The 26,328-nt window shown below is 42.4% G+C and overlaps 1 pseudogene; it reads right to left on the minus strand.

The window, feature by feature from the left end:
- Positions 1-10,210, minus strand: part of LOC135057409 (alpha-2-macroglobulin-like protein 1) — a 200,749-nt pseudogene extending 190,539 nt beyond the window's left edge.
- Between the last annotated feature and the right edge of the window lie 16,118 nt (positions 10,211-26,328).

Raw genomic sequence — 26,328 nt, forward strand, 5'->3', positions numbered from 1 at the left:
GCCCATGCGGAGTGTAATCCCTCCAGAAGTTGTCTCTGCAAGCCATGTCCGGGATTCAGATAGGCCCAGGAAGAATGGTGAGCATGTGTATTTGCATTTACATTTTTTTTTTTAATGTGTGTCATGTGACGTTGCATATTACTCACATCTTGAAGTGTGTGTCTGCAAATACATTGTTTTGGTTAATGTTTTATATAAAAGCCAATGTAACATCTTACTTTATTGTATGTCATGTGATTTTCAGACAGATATTTTGCATGTGTAGTTTGGACTTGGTGTGTCTCTGAATTGTCCTGCAATAATGTTTTCCTTTTGGGCGTTGTTTTTTAAAAAATTGTGACTATGTTTTTTATTTAAGTGATCCATGTTGATTTTTTATAAAAAAGTGGTTGTCATGTTAGAGGCTGGAGTACTGGAAAGTTGTTTGGAAACCACTTACATGTGTAATGTCATCTTTAGATAATGTTAATTATTTAATGTTAAAAACAATATTTGTTTGGGGGGCTTGTATTTGTACCGTGACCCCACACTGCAGTGTAATTTTTGAATAAATTGCTGCATTTTGTTTTTGCTCATATAGTGGTAATGTGTCTTTGGAGTGCCACGTCACAGAGCAAATTATATATTGCATCTGTAATATTTTTCCTTCCAATACAAAATGAAGTTGTGTTTTTAAAAAAAAAAAAAAAAACCTTTTCTTGAACTTGTGGCCTATGTCAGTGTCCTGTACATGTTTTCCTGTGTTGATGTTGCCATAGTGCATATGTGTTTTGGTCATTGTTTTTATTTTTTTATTTTTTTTATTTCTGGTCCTTATGTTTGTTTTAAATAAAAACCAAGCATTTCTAAAAGAATAAATGTTTATAAGCATAATGGGTGGATGTATACACAATAGCATGATTTTTTAATATAATTCATTTTATACAGTGTCTGAAAAAAGCAGTACTACTCGTCGGCCAGTAACTCCTATCACATCTGATGATGATGCTACGGAAGCAGGTAAAGTGTCCATTGTAGTATAGGGTATGTTTGTAAAGGAATGGGCATAACAAAATTGCACTTTCATTAAAAGGTCCATCAAAAGAAGTATTGAGCAGCAGAAGTGGCACTTCTGTAAGACATCACCACAAAAAACCTGTGGCCGAAAAGAAAGCAAGGTCGTATGTCCCGACACAAACACAGCAGGCTACCCCGCCACGAAAATGATCATCCGTATGTTCTGTACCCCCACTCCAAATTTTGGACACACCTCCAAGACGTCATCCACACTCCCCTCATCTTGATTGTGAGTATCGAACTGAAAAAAATGTGTAAAATGTCAGAACATAATCAAAATCAGTCATAACCGCATTAAGTCAAAACACATCCAAAACTAAAATACTTACCGCAGTAAGTAAAAGCTGAAATGGAATCCAAACTAAATGGCCTTGTCCACATCCAGTAAAGATATGTATGTCCACTTGAGCCATACAGTACGACATTGGGTATAAGATGCTGCAACAAAAAAACATGTTGGTTTGTTTGCAAAAAGTAAGGTTGTTTTTCCAAAAATCACATGTGTGCTTGAGGTAACATTGCAAAATACATATAAAAACATTACTATGTTTGTTAGAACAAAGCTATAAGGTAACACATTATGTATTCCAATGTGTTTTTATGGTGGAGTATGTGTGAGCTACAATAAAACTAAAGTGTTTGCATTCACAATTAAGTAACCAGACACATTTGTCTCAAACAGGCATATGTATGTATTTAAGCTATGAGTGATGATGTTGGTAGCCAGAATAGTTGTAAGCAACAGTGAATGACATGTGTTCCATGTGTAGTGTTTTTTTTTTAACATTTCTCAAACATATGGATAGCTAACGGAGATTTGTTTTACATTTCAGCTTCGAGTCCTGGGAACAGCATCCCTCCGCAACAACACCAACACAGTGACATGGAGGAGACAAACATCTTAGAAATGCAGCCATTAATGCAAGGAATGAGCCCCGCAGCACCTGTGAGTACACCACCACAGCAAAGCACACCACCACCACCACCACCACCACCACAACACAGCCCAACAACACCAGGAACACAAGGCCCTGATCAGGTGTTTTGGACTATTTGGGCTAGACAGCAGGCCACTAATGAAGATTGCCTGCGTAAGCAGACACAAATGTTTGCAAGCCTACCATCTCACCTCAGAAGAATATCAAGAAATCTGAGCAGACAAAATGAACAAACAACCAGAATAGGCAATACCATGGAACTCATGCGTACAGACATTACACAGGTAATGGGCAACTTACAGCGCATAATGGAAGAACAGCACAGACAACAGCAAAGTTATATGAGCATTTTTCAAAACAATCAAAAGATTAATGAAAGTTTATTCCGAATAGTAGACATTCAAAATGCTGCTACATGTGAACTCAATGCCACCCTCACTAACCTGAATGAAACACTCAGATGCATGCACCAACAGCAAACAAGCAGCAGTTCTGGTACGACTACTCCAAATATCACGCCAGTCTTATCACCACCAAGACGGTCCACCAGAGCACGACAACATGACAGTGCTAAAGGCAAAGGGCAGGACAAGCAGCCACCCAAAAAAAATGTGAAAAAAAAACAAGTTAGACATTTGAGATAAGTAACTCAAAATAGTTAGCAAGTGTTTTTGTTGCTAAAAAAATATAACACTTAGCTCCTTGTCCCTTTTTTCAACATCATTAATTATAAGTGGGCCAAAAAATTTAAAAAAATTAGTACGCACATTTATTCATTAACATTTTTATTTGGTATTGGAGGAGGGAAATGTTGATGGAGCCACACATACATGTTATCAGGAAGTAAACTGACCACTTGATTTTTTTCTAATCATTGCTCTTTCTAGATTCCAATCATTCTCTTTGCCTGCAGATACAATAATTGCCAGCCAGGCAGAATGTCTTTAGCAGGAAGTAAACTGACCACTTGATTTTTTTCTAATCAATACTCTTTCTAGATTCCAATCATTCTCTTTGCCTGCAGATACAATAATTGCCAGCCAGGCATAATGTCTTTAGCAGGAAGTAAATGGACCACTTGATTTTTTTCTAATCATTACTCTTTCTAGATTCCAATCATTCTCTTTGCCTGCAGACAATCCAAATTACAATGTTAGTGATACATATCTTAGCTATCTTATCTATACAACATTACAAGAAGAACACAATTGAGTTGCGTAAAAAGCTTGTAATATTTTGCCTTTGTTTTTTTTTTAAAAACATTGTCCAAATGAATGTCAGTATTGTTGGGACATGTTTGTGAGTGTTAAAAATTATTAAGCATGTTTTTACACATGATGCTGAAACAAACAAATATGTACTTTTACAACAAAAAACAAAAACTGTGTATAATAATGTATATGTGTGGCAAACTGTGTATTAATTTACACATCATTAAGTTTACAGCATCAAACATTCAGAAATAAATTATTCCTGATTACAGTAAGTTTGTGAGTCATAAATATGATGGTGCATCACACATAGGGACACATGTATTCCTCAAGGCAAACATATTATATGTTGAGGAGTGTTTTTTGGGAACACAGGTTCACAAACTCGGCCCTCAGGAACCCACACAGTGCCTGTTTTGCAGGTCTCCTCACAGAATCACAAGTGACATAATTAGCTCCACCTGTGAACCTTTTAACATATGTCTGTGAGTTATTCATACACCTGTGCTTCTAATGGGTTACGAGAAAAACATGCACTATGTGTGGTCCTGAGGGCCGAGTTTGTGAACCTGTAACACACAATGATAAAGTTAAATACTAAATGGATGATGTGGGCTTGTAAGAAATTAGCAGTGCAAGTTTTCGAACACTTATCCAGACTTAATGCATGCCACTCATAATCTGTTATTTTGAGATTAAAAATACACACAATACACATGCGACATTTGTTTTTCATATAGCGAGGGTATGTTTGTATGTGTCAAGGAGACAGACACATTCTGAGTAATGGATTTTGGTAAAAAAGGCAAATCATCTATTTATGAATACACAACAAAAGAAAAAAGCAAACCAAGCTTACCTTAGAAATAGCGATTGATGATCTGTTGCCTAACCTGCCTCCCTACATCAGTACTCCAAGTATCACCAGATGTCTCTAATTCCTCTGCTTGCTGGCTGCTTTCTTCCTCCTCCTCCTCAACATGTGGCAGATGTTGTTGCAAACACATGTTATGAAGAAAGCAGCAGCAGAACACAATTTGAGTCACCTTGGAGGGACTATGCAACAAAAGGCCACCAGACTTATCCAGACACCGAAACCTAGATTTCAGCACACCAAAACATCTTTCTATCACATTCCGCGTGGACTTATGTGCATTATTGTAATTGTGTTCAGCAGGGGTATCAGGTCGGGACAATGGAGTTAGAAGCTAAGAGAAACAGCCATATCCTCCATCACCTAAAAGACAGATATAGTAACGTGATTCATGTTAAGATACAGCAACACATAAGTTACACACTGTGGGGCAGATGTATTAACCTGTAGAAGGCATAAGGAAATGAAAAAACAGTGATATGTGCAAGGTAATAAAGGCAGCAGACAATCTGTTCCTAAATGTTCATTTACATATTGGAGCAGATTGGCTGGTGCCTTTATCACCTTGCACAGATCACTGGTTTCTCACTTCCTTATGCCTTCTACAGGTTAATACATCTGCACCTGTATTTGGACAAAGTATACGCAGGCCTACACATATCAAATTACATACCCAGCAGCCATCCATCTGGCATTTGTCCGTCCTCAAACTTATCAAAGAGGGATGACTGACTGAGGATGAAGGAGTCATGGCAGCCCCCAGGGTAACCAGCAACAACACTCATTATTTTGAGATTTGCATCACAAACCACCTGCACATTTGTGGAGTGTTCGAAATGGCGGTTTGTATATATGTGCTGCCTGCCCCTAGGTGGTCTCAGCTGAATGTGTGTGCAATCTATGGCTCCAAGCACATTGGGCATGCCAGCCAGCTCATAGAAATCTACCCTGACGGCATGCCACTGAGACTCCTGGGTAGGGAAGCAGATTGAGGCCTCGATGTGGGGCTGCAAAACAGCCAACACCTGTGTGAACATTTTAAAGAACAATAAACATGATATTTTAGGACAGAACTGTCCACCGAGTAATTAAAACAAACACAAAACAGAAGAGGTCGTTAGGTATACATCACCTGTGTTAAGATTCTTGAAAATGAGGGCTGTGAGATTCCTATGACATCCCCAGACACAGCCTGAAAGCTGCCAGTAGCCATAAAGTGCAACACAGCCAGGAGTTTGTGCAGGCCTGAGACAGGGCCAGAGCGTGCTGTCTCAGGGTCTAGGCCCAGTTTGACAAGGTCATACAGACGGAAAATGTTATTACAATTTAGACGGAACATCTGTATGACCTTATCATCGGACAATGCGTTCAAGTTTAAACGCCCCCTAAAAAACGAGGCCTGCGCAGCCTCCGCGGAACCTGTACAACCTGCTGACCATGTTCAGTTTCTTGGCCCTGGGTACTTACAGGCTGATGTCTGAGTCTGAGGAATCCCACAGCACACAAAAGATCACTGGCCCACAGTCCTGCTGCCATTTCTGAGTGTAGGTGTACTGAAATAAGCCTAACATCCTTTTATAGGCATCCTAATTCAGGTGTGAGTGATTTTTTATTTGCCACATGTAAACACGACTGAAAATAGCAGGTCTATTTTTTTGCCGCTTTTTTTAACGAATCGCAAAAAAATACGACCGCATTTGAGCACTCAGAAACTAACACCCAAATACGAATGAATAGTGAATTCCCGTATTCTATGAAATAACAGCCGCGTTTGACCGATGGTCTATTCATTCGTATTTCGGGACATTGTCATTCAAACCATTACGAATAGACCAGTCACTGCCGAGATTGGTGCTTAGTGAATTCCCGGATTGGGAAAAAAACACAAATCGGCCAAACTCGGATTTTTAGTAAATACTGGCCCAGGTCTGAATCACCCCCTTAGCCTGATGTACTTGGAGACATCCAATTACCGGTGAGCATATTATAATCTATGGTAAAGGCTGTAGTGGAGTTTAGGATTTACAAGGATGCTGTTTTCCTGCGGGTAGAGTGATTAATGCTGGACAGACTGGCTGTTCTAATAGAAAGGTGAATGATATTGGCTTAGTGCTAGATATCACCAAGGAATAAAAGGATGTGTGTTTGCATGTTGGGTGATATCCTGACAATAAATTGCACAATTGTTTCACCAAACATAGACTGTGAGCTTCATCATGAAGGTGTCTGTGCCACAATACAGAGTTGCAAAAAAAAGAACAGTGTTAGATGTGTCAATGTTTTTATTATTTGTTCATTGTGTGGCAATGCACTAATGAGAAATATTACGTTCACTACTCACCAGTCTCACCCTGCTTGTAAATGGGTTTGTCGGTTTGAATGAGAGTGAAAGAACCCACTCCGCAGACTAGAATATTTTTGCTCTCTGATATTTGCAAGTTTGGTCCAATAAGAGAAATATGAACAGACACAACTTCTTCTGCACCCCCTTCTGGAGGAAGTGTCTACACAAAAGACAACATTGCAAAATACATTTGTGAGAGGTGCTGTTTGTATAAAGCAGAGTATTCTCCATTTAATTACTGTAAATATGTTATAGCGGGAAATAACTTTTTGGTTTCTATGCTAACACAGAAAGACATTTCATAGGCCTCCCATCAGAGCCGACCCTAACCAATATGATGCCCTAGGCAAGATTTTGGCTGGTGCCCCCTAGCACCACCGCTAGTTCCGCCTCTGACCCTGCACCCCTTTCCCAGCACCAGGCCTAAAAGGTATGTTTTTTTGCTGGCAAGTGGCATGGCTACACAATAGTACCCCCAATTCAACTTATGCCTCACAGTAGTGTAACTTTATTCACAATTTATCATATGACAGTGTCCCTTATTCACATTACATCACACAGTAGTACCACTTTACCTTATATACGATACTCCTCACAGTAGTGCCCCTCATTCACATAACATCATACTGAATTGCTCCTTATTCACATTACACCACACCATATTGCTCTTTATTCTCATTACACCACACTATATTGCTCTTTATTCACATTAGACCACACAGTAGTGCCCTTTCTATACGTTACGCCACACAGTAGAGCACCTTATACACATAATGCCACACATTGGTAATGCATTTATACACATAATGACACACATAATGTCCCTTACACATATGCCGCACATTATTAGTGCCCTTACACACATGACACATATAGTTCCTGGCGTGAGTCATCTGGCAGCTTTGCTAAGTTGGGTGCCTATTTTTTATGAAAATGCATCTTATTTGCATTGCTATGTGGCAAGGATGCACAAGCAGCTTCCGCTGATTAAAATGATATACGGCATGCCTATATACTGTGTGCGACTGTGACTGTATCTGCATACAAAATGCTACACGCAGAATATAGGCATGCTGCATATCATTTTAATCAGCAGAAGCTGATTGTGCCCCTAGGCATACCAGATGCCCTAGGCAATTGCCTAGTTTGCCTATGCCTAAGGCCGGCTCTGCCTCCCATATAACATATAATAGTTATTTCCTCTATAATAGCCTGACCCAGAAAGGCCAGCTCTAATCATGCATATTTAGCAAACTTTGCAAACCAATAGGCTTGTAAAGTTAATTTTCAAACTTATAATTAGTTGTCTGCAAATATTTTAAAAAAATTAAAAATGCTGCTTGCATAAGTATTCAACCCCTGTGCTGTGGAAGCTCCAAGTTTCCATATATGAAATATACTATCTATCATTTGGCTTTAAATTATCCTCTATCTATGATTCATTTAAAAATGTCAGCTTTTATTGATAAAAGCCCCCATAATTCAAATAACATTAGTCATAAGGAGAATCTATAAGAAAACTTTAAGTATGAATACCAGAGTGCATGCTAAGAAAAATTATGATAAAGTTATAGACATGTACAAAGTAGGAAAAGGCTATAAAATAATGTCCAAGTGCTTGGATATCTCCAATGAGCTCTGTTTGGTAAATTGTGTGGAAATGAAAAGGGCACCATAGCACCCAGGCACTGCCTAGACAGGCACTGCCTAGGGAAGAAATACATAGGCCAGCTATCAAATTCATGGAGCTTCTGAATTTATAGAATGATACTGCAGCAAAGTTGCTATATCAAAAACTCTTTGTTAAATTGGTCTGTATGGAAGAGTGGCTAGGAAGAAGCCATAACTAAAGAAAAACCTTATCAAAGCTTGTCTGAAGTTTGCCAGAATACATCAGAGTGACTCAGACAGAATTTGGGAGAAGACATTATGGTCAAATAAGACAAAAATTTAGCTTTTCTGCCCTAGTTCAAAACATTGTATGTGACACAAACCTAATACTGTTCATCAGCAAACATAATCCCAACAGTGAAAGATAGAGGTGGCTGCATCATGTTGTGGGGATGCCTTTCCTCAGCGGGGGCTGGGCATCTTGTTACAATTGAAGAACCGATGGATGGTGCAAAATACAGGGAGATACTTTCTTACCTCCCATATATTCCTCTCCTCAGCTCCCCCTTAGTCCGTTCCCATTGAAGCTGAATTAGGCCCCATGTCCTTTATGCTGTTTTTAACAGATAGACAGATAGATAGATAGATAGGATTCTATCTATCTATCTATCTATCTATCTATCTATCTATCTATCTATCTATCTATCATCAGGTAGGTGGTGTGGTGGGTAAGTCCACCTGCCCCTGAGGGGCAATGATTTAGGGGTGCCAAAATGAAATTAGACCTTTGCCCCCCACAACCTAAAAATGCTTAGTGGTGCCATATATATATATATATATATATATATATATATATAGCTGTACCATCTGTATCCCATTAATAAAGCTCAATAAAACAGTGCTTATAAGGCTCAGTTATCCACAGAAGAGTTCCCCAAAGTGTAAAGAACAACAGAGACTTTTCTATCTAGAGTATAATCACCACTCGGTATGGAGCATAACTAGACATGTTATATTCACAGTTTTTAACCATTAATTATTTGTCTTGATTTTAATATTGCACTTTTATTCAGAAAAGCTGAATTTTTTTATTTTTTGTATTTTCTATTTGGCACTTAGACTCGGTATAACACAAAATAAAAACCCTTTGTTAAACTTATCTTGATTACCATGTCTATTTATACTTATATGACATTTTCCCCATCCAGATTGACACTATTGGACGCTTGAACCCTTATCCCCTATTACCACATACTTTCACAGTAATCAACCAATACTGTATATTTAAGGGTCAGCTGACACCTAATAAATTGTGTCGCTTTGATACAAATTTTATTACCACAAAAGTAATACTGGCAGATAAACTCTCTCAAGTGGTGCTGTATTCTTCTGTTTTCACATATAAATATGTATATATACACACACACACACACACACACACACACACACACACACACACACACACACACACATTAATAAATTATATATTTTTTTATAAATACCTGAAATTTTATACTCTTGCAAAGTCCAGGTGGGTTCACCTCCTCCTGGAACAGGATATGGTCCACAACACCACACTGTAGAGTGATGGTGACATTTACCTTCTCCCTTACCCCACTGACGTGCAGATAGGCTGCCTCAGTGGAGGGATAGTGGACCTCTGCTGGAGTCAGAAATAAGTAACTTCTGTAAAAAAAAATACCTTAACATGAGATTGAAGCTATTCTCCCTCTTGTCTTTGTGTTAGGTGTGGATTATAGGGTCGACCACACTTAGGTTGACAGTCATTATGTCGGCCACTATTGGTCAACAGTGACTAGGTCGACACCTGAAATAGGTCGACGCAGTCATTTGGTCGACATGAACAAGGTCGACATGGAAAAAGGTCAACATGAGTTTTTGAAAAAAAAAATGGTGTTGTTTTCTTCGTAAAGTGACCGGGAACCCCAATTATTGCACCGTGTCCTTTCGCATGGCTTACTTCACTCGCCATGCTTCGGGCAAGGTGCCTCACTCAATTACTGCTGTGCTCGGCACAGATTACTATTCCCAATCGTAGTCCACATGGATCGTAAAGTATAAAAAAGTAAAAAAAATTTTTTTAAAAACTCATGTCGACCTTTTTCCACATCGACCTAGCACGTCGACCTAGTGACTAGGTTGACATATAGACCATGTCGACCAATAGTGGTCGACCTAATGACTCTCGATCTAAATGTGGTCAACCTAGAGACAGGGTACCCTTTGTGTTCTTCTCAATCATAATGTCCCTGTTTGGATTTATGTGCTAATGCTACTGATAGTATCACCCTATCTCTGGCTTTCATTGCCAATATTTAATCATTTAGGCTCTTTATTTTGGCAACAGTAGATTATGTTAACCTCTATCCTATATACAGTATATGTAGATTATCTGTCAACTCTGCATGTGCTGTAAGTAGCACAAAATTTTACTATAACATTGATTTTATTTTTAGAATTTTACCTTCTGCCTCTGTTGGAGTTTTCAGAACTTTTTTTTTAACCTTTTTTTTAGAGAACAATGCTTTTTCTACAAGCAGATGCAGTATCAGGTTTTTTTTTACCTCCTATGGTGAAATTTCTTTTGAACTGGTCACCTTGTCAGATCATGATAGTAAAAGGGGTACTCACGGAGCGATATTCTAAGCAATCTTACTAGATTGCTTAGAATATCAGCATGATTGCTCTGTGTGTAGCCCCCTCGACGATAGCGATGCGCGGCCCCGCACATCGCTATCGCTGCTGCTAGATTGGCCTGCATGCAGGCCAATCTAGCGGGTCGCTCACTTCACCCGCTGGGTGAAGTGTGCGCCTCCCCCCCCCCCCACCGTCTCCCCCCGCACGCTCAGCACAGATCGCGCTGTGCTGAGCGGCAGGAGAGATGTGTGCTGAGCGGTTCGCTTAGCACACATCTCTCCCCACATCGGCCCGTCTATAGGGATGCCCTTGATGCTCAAATGTCATTTTCTCTACAGTATGGTAACCAGTATTTGTTTTCAACCACCTCAGTCCTTCATCAGTTTTACTTGCTAAATGAAATACTACCTCCACACCACTCTGCTTAACATCTGTTAGCATACTGTGTAGCTTAAAGTTAACTGCTTATAAAGTTTCCTGGAGTTTCTGCCTTCTATTACAGCTTTACACCTTATTTCTTGCTATAATTGTTTTTGTCCTAATGACTATCGAATAATAATAAAAGAAAGTTTTTCTTACAGAAAGAAACTCTGTCCAAGGGTAGAAGGGACAAACGAGACCACCAGTAGAAGCTGCTGCCACATCTTCTAAAAAGGGACAGGATGTCACAATGTGGATAATGAAAATACTTAGTACTGTAGTTTTCTGTTTGCTGACTGCTCCAACCACGTCAGAAGAATGGTGACTAAGTGACTGGCTCCTTTTCCTCTACACCCATTGTGTTGTCTTAGAAACTCTGTGCCAACTTTGGAAGCTGTCCTCGGTTCATTCTCTACTCTATCTCTCTTTATATTAATCTGATGATCCCTCCCACTCTCTGTGTAATTCCAGGGATAATTATTCTTTAGCAAGTTGCACTGTATATACACTTTTTCATACATTCCAATTTATTTTGAATAATACAATTCTGCTAACATCATTCTCTGCATGTTTTCCCCCTCATTTTGTTAGTAATTATGGGGTCTATGTACTAAGCCTTGGAGAGATAAAGTGGAAAGAGATAAAGTACTAACCAACCAACTCCTAAATCTGTGGTAATTTTTCATACATAGCCTGTAACATGGTAGCTAGGAGCGGGTAGTCTGGTAACTTCTCTCACTTAACTTTATCTATCTTCATGGCTTAGTACAAAGTGGAGAGAGATAATGTACCAGCAAATCAGCTCCTGTCACCTTACAGGCAGGGACGTACTTACACATGGCCAGACTCCTGGGCTTTCAGGTATTTTGGGTCCCCTCTTGCACTTTAATCTTTCACCCCACTACAGCTGACGTTTGGGAAGCAGAGCTTATGCCATCATTTACACTTTCAGTATTCACACGGACACCCATACCCAGTTGAAATAAAGTCTGCTGACCATTTTTCTCACAGCACAATGGCCCTCATTCCGAGTTGTTCACTCGTTATTTTCCTTTGCATCGGTGCGATTTTACGCTAACTGCGCATGCGCAATGTTCGCACTGCGGCTGCGCCAAGTAAATTTGCTAAGAAGATTGGTATTTTACTCATGGCATTACGAGGTTTTTTCATCGTTCTGGTGATCGTAGTGTGATTGACAGGAAGTGGGTGTTTCTGGGCGGAAACTGACCGTTTTATGGGTGTGTGTGAAAAAACGCTGCCGTTTCTTGGAAAAACGCGGGCGTGGCTGGAGAAACGGGGGAGTGTCTGGGCGAACGCTGGGTGTGTTTGTGACGTCAAACCAGGAACGACAAGCACTGAACTGATCGCACTGGAAGAGTAAGTCTCGAGCTACTCAGAAACTGCAAAGAAAAATCTTTTCGCAATATTGCGAATACTTCGTTCGCAATTCAGATAAGCTAAGATTCACTCCCAGAGGGCGGCGGCTTAGCGTGTGCACTGCTGCGAAAAGCGGCTAGCGAGCAAACAACTCGGAATGAGGGCCAATAATTCTTCTTTGCTTCTCTCTTTTGTAATACTGCTAGGGCGCTATTGGTCTACTGCCCCACTCCCCACCCCCTTCATTGTCTCAAAATAAACAGCTGACCACGACTGTGCCTTACTACATTGCTGAGTGCACAGTGCCTTTAACCTTTGGAGCCCTAGGTGCAGGTAACAGTGCCTCAGCAAAATAAATGATGGGCCATTAGGCCCTGTGGGGCCCCTAGGCTTCAGCCTAGCCAGTCTTATGGATAATACAGCCTTGCTTGAATTACTTTTGACTCATTAGCTGTCTATACAGTATATGTACAGTTGTACACTTTGACACACTATATCTATATCATTGGCAAATTGCATAATTGTTTCACATCAGGCAACAAATTCTCAATGAATTACTTACTAAACTTTTTTACACTTACAATTTTTTGGACATACCACTAAACTCTATCAGCCTGATAAAGACTTCAAATTAATTTGTGGATGGATGGTCCTTGAGAGCCTGGCCTGACGGTACAGCAAAAATGACTCTACTGTGGACAATGTAAATATGTATTTTGATATTAAAATTGCAGGAATCATTATAGTTATATTACTATTATAGTTACAGTAATTATGGCGCAAAAGACAAGATGTATTTTTACTAATATTCTCATGAAAGAGAAATCTTAGATCATTTCATAGTACATAGAAATGTATGGTATATTTGGTGAGTAAGCCTGGAAAGTCACAAATCTATTGGTGGTGCTTGGGGCAGGGTCTAATCACAGGGTCGACTTAATAGCAGTGTAGGCCCCTGGGCAAAGCAATGCACTGGGGCCCCTACCCATCCTCCAGCGGTAGGGGTAGCTGTCAGCAGCAGCTTTGATGTCCCGCGGGTGGTAGGGGGTGTTCTATCATCCGCTCAGCATGTAGGACCTGGAGCAGTAATTTCTGCTAATTACTCCTTTACTGCACAGATGGTGGAAGATAGGGTGGGAGGTAGAATACTAAACTGTAGAAGGGGGCATTGGGCTGAATGAAGGGGCCCTGGTACTTGACTTCCAGGATGGTATGGGGTGTTTAATACGCAAGGGAGGGGTGGATAGTGGAGTGTTCTTAATATTCATCATTTTCCAGTGGAGGACAGCTTGCTTGACTGCAGATCTTTGCAGTTCCTGGAAATAGATTTCTCAGCTTACAAAGGGAGGTACTGGAGACTTGGGGATCAGAGTTCAGAAGCCAGAGTAATCCTCCAATGAACATATAAAACTGCATACCAAGCATGTGGACCTGGAGTAGGGGGTTGCAGTTATGTGACCAGCGGTCAGGAGATCACAGGTTACAACACCTCACCCTATATCCCGCCCCCTCACTATCCAGACGATCGGCATACCGACTAACATGGACTGTTCCCACTTGACACCCTATGGGTGTCCACGACACCCATAGAGTCAGAATAGAACCTCGCCACCGGACCTGCGACATTGCAAGTGCAGCGAGCCTGCAAGGTGCTTACTGCACTTGCCCGCCCCACCGGCATTCTGCGGCCAGGATCCTGGGATCGGGGAGCTGATCACCAGGATCCCGGCTGCCTGTAAAGTGCTACACCCCCGGAGCAGGGACTAGCGGCTGGAAGGCTGATATCTGATATGGTTCTGTGTATAGTAGAGACAAGCTGCCAGTGTCCACCGAAAGGGGAGAGTCACAGTTTTTGGCGTATGCCCTCAAAAAACTCTAGGTCAGACAGAACCCAAGATATCTGGCTGAGAAGAGAAATTATCAGGCTCTGTCTATTCAGAATGACAGATTTGCAGGGGCTGATGTTCCTGTACTATAGAATAAACTAAATTTGGCTTAATGCACAAATAAACGTCCCTGATTTAAAAATTTGTATAATATACAATAATTAATTAAAAATCAAGTGTCATTTGTCTTAGATACCTGCCTTTCGAAAAAGACGCCCTGCTGGCGTTGAAACGCGTTAAGGACACAGGCTTTCTTCTTTCAAGGATTAACACTGCTAGTGGCTGTTTATTCATTTCCAAACCGTGCATAGGAGCCCGGTTCTAACTACCGCAAATAGGAACACCTTATTGCAGCTCATACCCCTACAGCCACAGCCGTCCATCTTAACTTGGGGAGGTAGAAGCCACAGGTGCCGTTCCCTCCCAGCCCGGCGCAGACCGGTGTACTCCGGAACATCAGCTTACAGCCTCCGTTGTGAAAGTGCGGAGGTACCGGAGGTGGCGTGGACCATCGGGGACGGCTTGTCGGGACTCCCTGCACGGTGCGGCATCAGTTGTACCCGCTGAGGCTCTGGTGTGTGTCTCTGGTGGGACGGCGGGACGACACCAGGGAGCAAGGACTGAATAGGCTCCTGCCCAGCGGAGGTTGTATTCTTCAAATTATTTTCTCTGCACCAGCTGCTTATTGTTATGGATTTGTGCTACACGCAATCCCTTCAAAACATACAGCCGTGAGTGACTCTTGTTTAGATCAAGCATATAACAGCTATACAATTTATATATCGCCGTTTGTGTGCACATAGTGAACCCAGCACGGTCCAAAACCTTCTAGGTGTTACTAATGAATAGTCACGTGCAAGTAAGATTATTTATCATTCATGTTTTTTATTAATTGATAATGAAGCTATAATATAGTGCACATTCATATTATTGTGACATTCTCAATATTGTTTCTTACTCCCGGGAGGTTGTTGTTACTTACATACATTTTATATAAATAAATGTTTTTTTAATTGTCTGATTGTCAAGCGCCACTTGTTATTTATTTGTTTGTTCATTTGTCTTATACTGCATGGTGGGTGTATATTTCTGTATTTGCTCCTACTCTGTATGTACTGTATGAACATTTACACAGTATCACTACTGTTGTTATGTACAGTATAATATTCAGCACATATACCATATATGAGAAATTACAGAGCACAAGTTCCCTTGCTTGCTGTAAATTAATGCTCAGTATCTGTTATTATTCTGTATTAGAGATGTGCGCGGACCCCCGTGTTTTGGTTTTGGTTCTAATTCATCATTGAGTTTTGGTTTTCGCAAAATCACCATCAAGTGTTTTGGTTCAGATTTGTGTTTTGTTTTAGTTAAAGAACGGAGAAAGTAAAAGAAAAAGATAATCATTAATAAAAATCTATAAAAAAAAATTTGCAATCCAGAACACAAAATTTTGATTTAAAGTCTAAATTCCTAACTGTGGAAAGATCCGAACCAGAACTCAGTTTGGATCTCTTTGGGAGATTCAGACCAGGCTTTGGTTCAGTTTGGAGCCACAAAATTTGTGTGGATTCGAATTTCTGGAGATCCAAACTTCACATTTCTAATCTGTATACATACATATGTGTATCATATGTCTTTCTTTTATATATACTGTATTTTAAAATAGTAGCAAAGCATGTAACATAGTAACATAGTAACATAGTATCTGAGGTTGAAAAAAGACAATTGTCCATCGAGTTCAACCTATTTGTGGTCTCCTATGCATGATGATTTGACTAAAATTTCTGACTGATGCTGCTGTCGGCCGTTACATTTTATCCCTATTTATAGTAACTATAATGCATGACTATGCACCATACCCCTGGATATCCTTATCCATTAGGAATTTATCTAACCCATTCTTAAAGGTGTTGACAGATTCCACCATTACAACTCCCTCAGGCAGGGAATTCCAAACATGTATTGTCCTTACCGTGAAAAAGCCTTTACGCCGTATTGTGCGGAATCTCCTCTCCTCTAACCTGAGCGAGTGTCCACGAGTCCTCTGTGTTGATCTAACCAAAAACAGGTCCCGCGCAAGCTCTGTGTATTGTCCCCTTATATATTTGTAGATGTTGATCATATCCCCTCTTAGTCTCCGCTTTTCCAATGTAAACATGCCTAGTCTTTCAAGCCTTTCCTTTGTATTCCATCGTCTCCATGCCCTTAATTAGTTTGGTCGCCCTCCTCTGTACCTTTTCAAGCTCCAGGATATCCTTTTTGTAGTACGGTGCCCAGAATTGTACACAGTATTCAAGGTGTGGCCTCACTAGTGATTTATATAACGGGAGTATAATACTCTCGTCCCTAGCATCAATACCCCGTTTTATGCATGCTAATATCTTATTAGCCTTCTTTGCTGCAGTCCTACTTTGGGTACTACTGCTTAGCTTGCTATCTATGAGGACACCTAAGTCCTTTTCCAGTACAGAATCCCCTAATTTTACCCCATTTAGTAGGTAGGTGTAATTTATGTTCTTGTTACCACAGTGCATTACTTTACATTACATTAGTCTGTGTTGAAGCGCATTCTCCATTTGGCTGCCCATGCTTCTAATTTAACTAAGTCGTTCTGAAGAGACTCGGCATCCTCCTCTGTATTTATAGCCTTACACAATTTGGTATCATCTGCAAAAATTGACACCATGCTCTCTAGACCTTCTGTTAGGTCGTTAATGAAAATATTGAACAATAGCGGTCCTAATACTGAGCCTTGCGGCACACCACTTAGCACTTCAGTCCAAGTTTAAAAAGATCCATTAACCACAACGCGCTGCTTCCTATTATCTAACCAGTTTTTGACCCAAGTGCATATTGTGCTTCCTAGCCCTGATTCTTGTAGCTTGTAGATAAGTCTCATGTGTGGTACAGTATCGAACGCTTTGGCAAAGTCTAAAAAAATTACATCCACGTCTTTACCCTGATCTAGGTTTGCGCTTACTGTTTCATAAAAGCCAAGTAAGTTGGTTTGACAGGATCTGTCCTTCATAAACCCATGTTGATTCCTTTTAATGACCTTATTGGTTTCAAGGAACTTCTGAATACTATCTCTTAGAATACCTTCCAATACTTTCCCCACTATAGATGTAAGACTAACTGGTCTATAATTACCTGGTTCAGCTTTACTTCCCTTTTTGAATATAGGCACTACTTCCGCTATACGCCAGTCTTTGGGAACCATACCTGATATAACTGAATCCTTAAAGATCAAAGATAGCGGTTTTGCCAGTTCAGAGTGAAGCTCCACTGGAACCCTTGGATGAATACCATCGGGCCCTGGTGATTTATTAATCTTTAAATGTTTTAATCGGTCACAGACTACTTCCTCGCTTAAATAAGTACCTATCAGTGTGATATTCTCATTATTGAGATTGTGCGTTAGTCCCTGAATTGGGTCCTCACGAGTGAATACTGTTGAAAAAAACTAATTTAGTGTGTCCGCTATGTCATTATCATTTTTGCTTAAGACTCCCAACTTGTCTTTTAAAGGGCCTATACTCTCCTTCTTTAATCTCTTGCCATTAATGTATTTAAAGAATTTTTTGGGATTCGCTTTGCTTTCCTTTGCTACTAGTTTTTCAGTTTCTACTTTAGCCGCTCTTATTTCCTTTTTGCAAATTTTGTTACATTCCTTATAGTGCTGAAATGACTCTGCTTCCCCGTCAGATTTGTATTTTTTAAATGCTCGCCTTTTCTTGCCCATAAGTTCCTTAATCTTTTTGTTAAGCCACATCGGTTTATGATTTTTATTCTTTTTTTTGCTACTCATAGGAATACATTTGAGTGTATTTTTAGCTAGCAGGAATTTTAGTACAGTACCTCCCATTTCTCTGTAGTATTTTTTCCTGAAAACAAACCTTCCCATTCAAAATCCCTGAAAAATACCCTCATCTTTTCAAAATTTGCTTTGCTAAAGTTTAAAGTCCTAGTTGAGCCAGTATAGGGCTGTTTATAGAAACTGATATTGAATGTGACTGTCACGATCCGGGTATCTGGACGCCATTTCTTACCCATCAGATGCTTCCTAAGTAGAGGTGAATACCTGCGCTGGCTGTACAAATGTTTGATTATAATTAATAGTAATTAATAACAATCAATAATAATTAAAGGGATGGTTTGTTCAATGTAAAAAATAACAATTTATTTATAAATCACATGGAGAGATCTAAAAGAAAAAGGAATTCCTATTACCACAAGGTGGCGATAAAACTTAAAAAGTCTTTCTCAGTATAAAACTTAGTGGATTTCACATTCTCCTGTATAAATGATTTTCATTCTTGAAGGCTAGGGCAACCTCCCCTTGTGCATTCACTGTGTTGAGTAAATAGTTACCAAATCCCCACGTTGTTAGACATCAGCATAGGAATGAGTCCATTTGTAGCTGTGGCGGTGGGTCCGACCTGTTTGTTTGGAGGTCCAGTGATGGGAGAGAAGTCCAAATTCTGCCAAAGGATGAATTGGGCTGTGCAAGCCAATTAGGAGAGTGAAATCCAATCTTATGAAGCAAGCTCAACGCGTTTCACTGGTGTAATCCAGTTCCCTGAACTTCTGCATGCAGAGTGTCTGAGTGGCGATTACGTCAGCCGCGGCCTCCGCTGTGTCCGCGTGGTTGGATGTGCATCTGTCAGCCTGGCGCCTCCTGTCTCCGGTGGCCGGCGCCGCCATTACTGTTTTCATTACCACATGGATTACAAACCAAACTTCCCTCCAAGTGTCTGCATGGGCGCAGCCATCTTGGATTCTGTCAGCTGATCATTTCCACCAATCTGTTCTCAGTATTGATAATCTGCATAATTGCCTAGCCAATCCCTTCCTTGCTGCAGGTATAAATACACTGTGCCTGAGCAAGGAAGGCGTCAGTGCTTTGGTTGTCAAACCTAGTTCCTGTTTGTCTCTCTCCTGTGATTGTCTTCCAGGTTCCAGCTCCTGTCTCAAGACTTCCACCATAGAGACCCGCACCAGCATTCCACCTGCGGTGTAGCCTGACTCTCCAATCCATTGTGGATTCATCTGTTTCCAGCTACAACATTACCTGCTTCCAGCTCAGCATTCAGCAGAGTACAGCTTCTCTTAAAGGGCCGGTGTCCTTTCTACACTTTACCACTCTCCACCGGTATTATTATTTCTCCGCTCTCAAGTTCTACATTTCAGTTCATATTTCATCGCTCCCAAGTTCATTTATTATTTAACTGGTTCCAGCCAGTATCCACTCCGTGCTAACAACAGTCTGGTTCCAGCCAGTATCCACAGCAGCCGTTTTATCTTCAGCAACCCAGCTTTTCCTGGAACACCAGCTGGCACAATCCTGGGTTATCTCCATTGCTACAGTCGGGCCTGGTAAGGACTTTCCATCTAGAAGATTATAAGAACTATCTCACACTACCAGTGCCCTGTGGCTCCTGCCATCCTGTAGTACCCAGGAACTGTATTTATTCTTTGCTGACTTTTACGTTTTCTTTTACTGCTGCTGTGTTGCGGAGTTGTCATAATAAACATCATTGACTTTTATCCAAGTTGTCGTGGTCACGCCTTCGGGCAGTTATTATTCATGTTACTTACATGTCCAGGGGTCTGATACAACCTCCCAGGTTCCGGTACATCTCAGCCCCTACAACTGAGGCTGCCTCCCGTCAGCTCAGGCCCTCAGTTGTGACAGAAAGCACTGACCTAATGAATCCAGCCGGAGACCAGGATCAAGCGGCCAGGCCGATGCAAGAACTGGCAGCCCGACTAGAACATCAGGAGGCTGCACAGGGCCACATCATCCGCTGTCTCCAGGATCTCTCTACTCGGCTGGATGGGATTCAGACAACTCTCCGTGGATCAGGCGCGTCTGGTGCGTCAACCACAGTGACTCCAGCTATAACCCCACCCACCTTACCCATTTCTGCTCCACGTCTTCATCTTCCAACGCCAGCAAAATTTGACGGATCTCCAAGATTCTGCAGGGGATTTCTCAACCAGTGTGAGATTCAGTTTGAGCTACAACCTGGCAATTTTCCCAGTGACCGTACAAAAATTGCCTACATTATTTCTCTTCTCAGTGGCTCAGCCCTTGATTGGGCATCACCGTTATGGGAGAGGTCCGACACCCTGCTATCTTCCTACACTGCCTTCGTGTCAACATTCAGGCGCATCTTCGACGAGCCAGGCCGGGTAACCTCAGCTTCATCCGAGATTCTCCGTTTACGCCAGGGGTCACGTACTGTAGGACAATATCTGATACAGTTCCAGATCCTGGCATCCGAACTGGCATGGAACGACGAGGCCCTGTATGCTGCATTCTGGCATGGCTTATCTGAGCGTATTAAAGATGAGTTAGCTACCAGAGACTTACCTTCTAAGTTAGATGAGCTAATCTCACTCTGCACGAAAGTTGATTTACGTTTCAGAGAGAGAGCAACTGAGCGTGGAAGATCATCTGCTCCAAAATCTTCTGCTCCTCCTCCTCGTCAACTGTCACCATCTAAAGATGAGCCCATGCAACTTGGCCGTTCCCGTATAACTCCTGCTGAGCGCCGAAGACGTCTCTCCGAGTCTCTCTGTCTCTATTGTGCAGCTCCGTCTCACACCATTAATGCCTGTCCCAAACGTCCGGGAAACTCCAAATCCTAGCTCGCCAAGGAGAGGGCCGGCTAGGAGTAATGATCTCCTCTCCATCTCCTCAAGATTGTAATCTCCCAGTCTCGCTTCAAGTTGCTCAACGTTATCGGAACGTCATTGCCCTCCTTGATTCCGGAGCAGCTGGGAACTTTATTACCGAAGCATATGTTAAACGGTGGTCCCTACCCACCGAGAGACTTCCTTCGTCCATTTCTTTAACTGCCGTGGATGGCAGCAAAATTTTTGATGCAGTTATTTCTTTAAGGACTCTACCAGTTCGTCTGAGAGTGGGAGTTCTTCATTCTGAACTTATTTCTTTTTTAGTGATTCCAAGAGCCACACATCCTGTGGTCCTGGGCCTTCCATGGCCCCGTCTTCACAATCCTACAATTGATTGGACGACTACGCAAATCCTGGCATGGGGTTCCTCCTGTGCTGAGACATGTTTGTTTAAAGTATTGCCTGTCTGTTCTTCCTCCCCCAGGTCGTCTGATGTTCCACCTCCTCCATATCAAGATTTCACGGATGTGTTCAGTAAAGCTTCTGCTGATATCCTTCCTCCTCATAGAGAATGGGACTGCCCGATTGATCTCGTTCCAGGGAAGGTTCCACCTCGAGGCCGAACTTATCCGTTGTCTCTGCCTGAGACGCATTCTATGGAGGAATATATTAAAGAGAACCTAGCAAAGGGGTTCATTCGACCTTCTTCTTCTCCAGCCGGCGCAGGCTTCTTTTTTGTAAAAAAGAAAGATGGTGGTCTGCGGCCGTGCATCGACTACAGAGGTTTGAACGACATTACCATCAAGAACCGTTATCCTTTACCCCTGATTACTGAGCTCTTTGACAGAGTTAGCGGAGCTACCATCTTTACAAAGCTCGACTTGAGAGGTGCATACAATCTCATCCAGATCCGTGAGGGTGACGAGTGGAAGACCGCCTTTAACACCCGTGACGGACATTATGAGTACCTCGTCATGCCCTTCGGATTGAGCAATGCTCCAGCTGTCTTCCAGCATTTTGTCAATGAGATCTTCAGAGACATTCTATACCGTCATGTCGTGGTCTATCTAGACGATATCCTCATTTTTGCCAACGATTTAGAGGAACATCGTTTTTGGGTTAAAGAGGTTCTGTCCCGTCTCCGTGTCAATCATCTCTATTGCAAATTAGAAAAATGCGTCTTTGAAGTCAAGTCCATTCCGTTTCTAGGGTACATTGTGTCCGGTTCCGGACTAGAGATGGATCCTGAGAAACTACAAGCAATCCAAAATTGGCCGGTACCCTTAACCCTCAAAGGGGTCCAGAGGTTCTTAGGGTTCGCCAACTATTACCGAAAGTTTATACGAGACTTTTCCACCATTGTGGCGCCTATTACTGCTTTCACTAAGAAGGGTGCTAACCCGTCCAAGTGGTCTGAAGAAGCCATGCAAGCATTTCATCTTTTAAAACAAAGGTTCATCTCTGCGCCTGTTCTGAAACAGCCTGACATCGACTCTCCTTTCATCTTAGAGGTGGATGCCTCCTCCGTTGGAGTAGGAGCGGTGTTATCTCAGAGGGCTAAAGATGGCCATTTACACCCTTGCAGTTTCTTCTCCCGGAAGTTCTCCCCAGCTGAGCGCAACTATGCCATTGGCGACCAGGAGTTGCTAGCCATCAAGCTCGCTCTAGAAGAGTGGAGGTATCTGTTGGAGGGAGCTTCTCATTCAATCACCATACTTACAGACCACAAGAACCTTTTATATCTGAAAGGCGCACAATGTCTCAACCCTCGTCAGGCCAGATGGGCACTTTTCTTTTCCAGGTTCGACTTTAAACTCCAGTTCTGTCCGGGCTCTCAGAATCGCAAGGCCGATGCCCTTTCCCGCTCATGGGAGCTAGAAAATGAGTCAGAGTCTTCAGACAAGCATCCTATTATAAATCCGTTGGCATTCTCCACGGTAGGGATGGACTCTACGCCCCCATCAGGGAAAAGTTTTGTGAAACCGATGCTAAGGAAGAAGCTCATGCATTGGGCCCATGCTTCCCGTTTTGCCGGACATACAGGTATCCAAAAAACCCTGGAGTTTATCTCTAGGTCCTATTGGTGGCCAACTCTGAAAAAGGACGTCTTGGAATTTATTGCATCTTGCCCAAAGTGTGCTCAACATAAGGTATCCCGCCAGTCGCCTGCGGGGCAACTGGTTCCACTATCTGTTCCCCGTCGACCTTGGACCCATTTGTCGATGGATTTTATTACAGATTTACCCATGTGCAACAAGTTCAATACCATCTGGGTGGTAGTTGACCGGTTCACCAAGATGGCACACTTCATTCCTCTCACCGGTCTTCCGTCAGCTTCCAAGTTGGCTCAAGTATTCATACAAGAGATCTTCCGACTCCACGGTCTTCCTGAAGAAATTATCTCAGATCGAGGAGTTCAATTCACAGCCAAATTCTGGCGAAGTTTATGTCAAGTCCTCCAAGTCAAGCTAAAGTTTTCCACGGCTTACCATCCTCAGACCAATGGTCAAACCGAGAGGGTGAATCAGAACTTGGAGGCCTTCCTCCGCATCTATGTGTCCTCCTCTCAAGATGACTGGGTTCAATTACTTCCCTGGGCCGAGTTCTCTCATAACAACCAGTATCATTCTTCATCTGCTTCAACACCATTCTTCACTAACTTTGGATTCCACCCTAAAGTCCCTGAGTTCCAACCGCTTCCAGCAACTTCTGTTCCCGCAGTGGATATCACCTTGCATCAGTTTGCCAATATCTGGAAGAGCGTACGATCAGCTCTGCTCAAGGCATCGTTCAGGTACAAGAAGTTTGCGGATAAGAAGCGTCGAGCAGTTCCTGCTCTCAAGGTGGGTGATCGGGTATGGTTATCCACGAAGAATTTGAGGTTAAGAGTTCCCAGTATGAAGTTTGCACCTCGCTATATCGGTCCTTTCAAGATTGAACAAGTCATCAATCCTGTTGCTTACAGACTCCAGTTGCCTCCCTTCTTAAAAATACCCAGGACATTCCATGTTTCCCTGTTGAAACCGCTGATCTTGAATCGGTTTCATTCCTCACTTCCTCCAACTCCGAAAGTCCAAACTCAACGAGGCGTTGAGTATGAAGTGGCCAAGATCCTGGACTCACGTCACCGTTACGGTCAACTACAATATCTTATTGACTGGAAGGGTTATGGTCCTGAGGAACGTTCATGGACCAATGCTTCTGATGTCCATGCTCCTGCCTTGGTCCGGAGATTCCATTCCAAGTTTCCTCAAAAACCAAAGAAGTGTCCTGGGGCCACTCCTAAAGGGGGGGGGGTGCTGTCACGATCCGGGTATCTGGACGCCATTTCTTACCCATCAGATGCCTCCTAAGGCTGGCTCAGCGCTCCAGGACCGGATCCCATCTGTTATCCTGATGTGTACATTCCTGTATCCTCTCCTGTCACTCTGGGACGCTGTCACAGTAAACGCCATATTACACCTGGCATGGCGTCTCCCGCGGCCTCCGCCGCCGTCCCTGAACTTCTGCATGCAGAGTGTCTGAGTGGCGATTACGTCAGCCGCGGCCTCCGCTGTGTCCGCGTGGTTGGATGTGCATCTGTCAGCCTGGCGCCTCCTGTCTCCGGTGGCCGGCGCCGCCATTACTGTTTTCATTACCACATGGATTACAAACCAAACTTCCCTCCAAGTGTCTGCATGGGCGCAGCCATCTTGGATTCTGTCAGCTGATCATTTCCACCAATCTGTTCTCAGTATTGATAATCTGCATAATTGCCTAGCCAATCCCTTCCTTGCTGCAGGTATAAATACACTGTGCCTGAGCAAGGAAGGCGTCAGTGCTTTGGTTGTCAAACCTAGTTCCTGTTTGTCTCTCTCCTGTGATTGTCTTCCAGGTTCCAGCTCCTGTCTCAAGACTTCCACCATAGAGACCCGCACCAGCATTCCACCTGCGGTGTAGCCTGACTCTCCAATCCATTGTGGATTCATCTGTTTCCAGCTACAACATTACCTGCTTCCAGCTCAGCTTCCAGCAGAGTACAGCTTCTCTTAAAGGGCCGGTGTCCTTTCTACACTTTACCACTCTCCACCGGTATTATTATTTCTCCGCTCTCAAGTTCTACATTTCAGTTCATATTTCATCGCTCCCAAGTTCATTTATTATTTAACTGGTTCCAGCCAGTATCCACTCCGTGCTAACAACAGTCTGGTTCCAGCCAGTATCCACAGCAGCCGTTTTATCTTCAGCAACCCAGCTTTTCCTGGAACACCAGCTGGCACAATCCTGGGTTATCTCCATTGCTACAGTCGGGCCTGGTAAGGACTTTCCATCTAGAAGATTATAAGAACTATCTCACACTACCAGTGCCCTGTGGCTCCTGCCATCCTGTAGTACCCAGGAACTGTATTTATTCTTTGCTGACTTTTACGTTTTCTTTTACTGCTGCTGTGTTGCGGAGTTGTCATAATAAACATCATTGACTTTTATCCAAGTTGTCGTGGTCACGCCTTCGGGCAGTTATTATTCATGTTACTTACATGTCCAGGGGTCTGATACAACCTCCCAGGTTCCGGTACATCTCAGCCCCTACAACTGAGGCTGCCTCCCGTCAGCTCAGGCCCTCAGTTGTGACAGTGACCATATTGTGGTCGCTGTTTCCTATGGGTTCCCCTACTATAATACCTGATACCAAATCCCCATTGTTTGTTAATACCAGGTCTAAGATTGCATTGTACCTAGTTGGTTCCTCAATTAGTTGGACTAAGTAGTTATCATTAGTTGTACTAAGTAGTTATCGTCAGTGAATGTGTAAATATGCATATATTCAAAGGTTGTTGAATTTGCATAGTACTGACATACATCCTTGTAGACAAGTTATTCCAGGAAGGGATTCTCTAGAAATGGCACTCTGACATAAATAATTGAGCAGCTTTTATTGGGATAGCCTGGTTCTTTCACACTGGCCCTCATTCCGAGTTGATCACTAGCTGCCGTTGTTCACTGCGTAGCGATCATTTAAAAAAATGGCAAAACTACGCATGCGTATGAGCCGCAATGCGCACGCGCTGCGTACGGGTACAAAGAGCATTGATGTTTTGCACTGCTTCTAGCGACGACTCCATTCGCACAGCTGATCGCAAGGAGATTGACAGGAAGTTGGAGTTTATGAGTGTCAACTGACCGTTTTCTGGGAGTGTTTGGAAAAACGCAGGCATGTCCAGGCATTTGCAGGGCGGGTATCTTACGTGACTACAGGGCTGGTCTTGTTTTGCACAAAATGTTTTTGTACCGCTCGGCTGCACATGCGTTCGCACACTTGCAAAGCGAA

The sequence above is a fragment of the Pseudophryne corroboree genome, chromosome 3 (genome assembly GCF_028390025.1).
Source record: "Pseudophryne corroboree isolate aPseCor3 chromosome 3, aPseCor3.hap2, whole genome shotgun sequence".
Taxonomy (NCBI): domain Eukaryota; kingdom Metazoa; phylum Chordata; class Amphibia; order Anura; family Myobatrachidae; genus Pseudophryne; species Pseudophryne corroboree.